We start from the raw sequence: 3,957 nt of genomic DNA, 5'->3' as shown, positions 1-3,957 counted from the left end.
ATTGTTTTCAGAAGGTTTGTAGGCAAGCTGCTTTGGAGTTAGTTGAAGCGTATTTTCTTGCTTTAGACCACATATCCCATAATGCCCCTGTAAAGCTGATACTGGTAGGTAATCAGAAACTTCTGTAAAATGTATGTCATTGCCAATGAAAAGCATGCAGTAAAAAGTAGGGGTCTAAGAAAATATTGATACACTTGAGCAGGGGTGTCAAACTCAAATACACAGTGGGCCAAAATTTAAAACTTGAACAAAGTCGCGGGCCAACATTGAACAAATGAACCTTTTAATATGGACCCAAACAAGTTTTGCTTTAACATTGAATATGGAACAAGCAACGCTTATTACTATACAATATATAACAATAGTGCAGACATGCAAAATCGAATTTCAAATAAAAAAACACATCAATGGCATTAATTTATTAAATGAAATTTAAATAAAAATCGTATGCCTCTTTTCTATTTGCAGCCTTCTGATTTAAATATCAAAATAAACTTTTTCCACAGGCTAATAATTTTAAAAATAAAACAACAATAATAAATCAATCAACCATTCAAGCCCATGCCTTGGAGTAGCAAGAAAAAGTGCATAAAGAAAAGGTTAATTATTGCTCAGTTTGCTACACACTGATCTAATCTGATGTGCCCAAGCCAGATACCTGGCATCTCTTCTTGGATGCTAGTAGTTCATCAATGTCTGGGCTCAGGCTCTGAGCTGAGGAAATCCTCAGTATCGAGCGAAGGTGTTCATCAGTCAGACGTCTCCTGTGAGATGTTTTAGTCATCTTCATCGAGGAGAAAAGTTGCTCACAGAGATAAGTGCTGCCGAACATGGAGAGCATCTGAGCAGCTTGGGTGCGCAGCTGAGGCATTGTGTCAGGGATGAACTGTGGAAACTGTGCGGCGCCCACAGCATCATACTTCGACTTCAGTGTGTCATTACACTGGAGTTCAATCAGCTCCATTTGGAGGTTGGTTGATGCGTTTTCCACATCAACTGCGAAGGGGTTACTGAGCAGTTTAAACCTACATTTCTGGACATCAAAGTCGGTAAATCGCCGGCTAAACTCAGCGCCAAGTACACTGAGTTTTTCAGTAAACTGTGCGCATGGGAACACGGCGGTAGAGATCTGCGTTTTTATGGTTTGACAACAGGGAAAATGGCCAAGGTTTCCTTGCAGCATCTGATTCTCCCACAGGCACAATTTAGTTTTAAAAGCCCTCACTGCAGCGTACATGTCTGTGATGATGCGCCCCCGCCCCTGAAGCTGCAGGTTCAGCGCATCAAGATGGCTCGAGATGTCACACAGAAAGGCCAGCTCACACAGAAACTTTTGCTCCCGGAGCTCTGATGTGTCCTTCCCTTTGCTTTCCAGAAACTGACATATTTCCTCACGCAGCTCGAAACATCTGTTCAGTACTTTTCCTCGGCTTAACCATCTCACCTCTGTGTGATACGGCACGTCTGCGTATTCCGAACCACACTCCTCCAGAAAAGACTTAAACTGGCGGTGATTCAGACCTTTGGCTCTTATAAAGTTAACTACTTGTGTTACTGTGGTCATAACATGTTCCATCTTTAGGGCTTTGCCACACAGTGATTCCTGATGTAGGATGCAGTGATAAACAGTTAGCTCACCTGCACAGTTCTCTTCCCGCATCTTCTCCCGAACCCTGCCCACCAGTCCACTCTTTTACCGCACATCGCTGGCGCACCATCTGTCGTTAATCCCACGAGTTTATCCCACGGCAGCTTTATTTCAGTTACACATTTGGAAACCTCCTCAAAGATTTCCTTTCCTGTGGTTGTGCCATTCATTGATTTTAATCCCAATAGCTCCTCCGTAACACACAGATTTGAGTCCACTCCACGGATGAAGACTGACAGCTGAGCAGTATCAGATGCGTCGCTGCTCTCATCCACAGCAAGGGAGAATGCAACGAAATCTTTTCCCTTTTCCATCAGCTGGTCATACAGATTGGTGGCAAGATCACATGTGCGATCAGCTACTGTGTTTCTGCTCAGGCTCACGTTTGAAAATGCTTGCTTTTTCTCTGGGCACACGAGGTTACAAACTTTCATCATGCACTTTTTCACAAACTCTCCCTCATTAAAGGGCCGGGCTGATTTTGCGATCTCTGCTGCCACAATATAACTAGCCTTTACAGCAGCCTCACTTTGTGATGTGGCTTTTTTGAACATATTCTGTTGTGAAACCAAACTTCTTTTCATCTCCTCTACTTTCTGTCTCCTTTGAGTTATGTCCAGGTCCTTGTACTTGTCATGGTGTTTCGTTTCATAGTGTCGTCTAATGTTGTACTCCTTAGTTATAGCCACGTTGACTCCACAAACAAGACAAACAGGTCTGTCTTTTACATATGTAAACAGATATTCTTCCTCCCACCTGTCCAGAAAGCTCCGGTTTTCTGCCTTTCTTTTCGCCATTTTTGGGAAGGGGTAGCACGGTGAAAGTTGTAGCGTGAAGTCGCTATGACTACTGTCCGTTTTTTGTTGAACGTTTGGACGTCCTACTGCGTTTCTGCGTCCTGTCCTGATTGACGCGCCAAAACAACAGCAGAGCATTCATCAACCTGAACGAACGATTGCAGAACGAACTTGAGGCTAGCTGACTGTCTGCCGTTATGTTTTAAAATATATGATCAAATGGTTTAATTTCCATCCGTGACTGTACTGTGTCATGTAATCACGTTATATGTATGGCATTAATAATACAAGTATGTTCAGTTATCTTCAATTTATGTTTCTCGGCAAAACGAATATGCTTAGCTAGCATATCAGCTTGCCAGTGAGCTAGGTAAGCTATCCGTGGTTAGCTCACGCATTAGCAATAGGAACTACAGGGGAAGAACATCGACTGCACTGATGGTCAATCAATCAGAGATGTGTAGACTACTGGTGATTTGACTAGGCTAATTTTCATATAACTGTCTGGTAGACCTGCTGTTAACCAAGCAAGTTATCGTCGTAGGTTTTCGCCACAGTCAGTTAATGAGCCATTAACTGCTACTACTCCATCGCCGTTTGTGGTGTTTACTTGCTGGGTGACGCTAGCTGACCGATCGTTCGCAAGTCACATTTTACCGAATAAAAATTAACACTGTCAGCGGTGATTAACAAATCTACCAAGTATTTTAATAACTGATCTACAGGCGTGTAAATATGACAACGCACTTTGAAGAGCAAGTTTTCCACCTGTTGCATAAAGACAAAAATAATGTACATTGAATTTCTAATTATTATTATTTTCTTGCTAGCTTCTAGCTTTGTCACATTCGTGCAGCATAACCCAGGTAGACATTTACGGAATGTACACGACTGACAAGCCGTCAAACACGTTTGACAGATGGAATATTTGCCGGTTAGGGTTAGCTAGCTAATCAAATGGCTTGGTAGCCGAAGTTGCGAACTGTTTTAGCATAGGCTACTGGACTACCACATATACTAGCAAATAAGCGTTAGCTGATTACGCTTTCTGCCAACTAATTATTTGGTTAAGTGGGCTAAAGGAAATAGTAAAAATGACTCGGCTACCGCAAAACTTCAGATGAGGATTATTTTATGGTCGTCTAGTGCAGCTGTAAATAGCACTCGCTATAATGAATACACTACAAAATGGGAAGCCTGCATTTTCTAACTTCGCACAGGTGGGCCGTGGTCGGAGCCGCAATGTCAAGGTCAAGAGACGCCACCTCCCACCCCAGTGACCACAGATTGTAGCCCCTACTGTAGCTCAGTCCTACGCAGTAATCCGGAAGTGACGCAAGCTGTACCTCATTGGTCCAGAACAAATATTGGCACTGTATACTGGAGCCATCCGTAGTGGCGCTAGTGAGCAACCAGGAACTACAACACCTGGAAATGAGCTTCAAAAACGAAGTCTGGTTTTGGCCGCTTGGCAGCAAGGCACGCAGTAATGGCGGCGCTGCTTTACTTCCG

At 43.2% G+C, this 3,957-nt stretch overlaps 1 pseudogene; it reads right to left on the bottom strand.

Annotated features, from left to right (window-relative positions):
* Positions 1 to 261: 261 nt before the first annotated feature.
* LOC135254997 (general transcription factor II-I repeat domain-containing protein 2-like) lies at positions 262 to 2,607 on the bottom strand (annotated as a pseudogene).
* Between the last annotated feature and the right edge of the window lie 1,350 nt (positions 2,608 to 3,957).

This window comes from Anguilla rostrata, chromosome 5 (genome assembly GCF_018555375.3).
Source record: "Anguilla rostrata isolate EN2019 chromosome 5, ASM1855537v3, whole genome shotgun sequence".
Lineage (NCBI taxonomy): Eukaryota > Metazoa > Chordata > Actinopteri > Anguilliformes > Anguillidae > Anguilla > Anguilla rostrata.
This window is presented reverse-complemented; position numbering and strand designations above follow the sequence as displayed.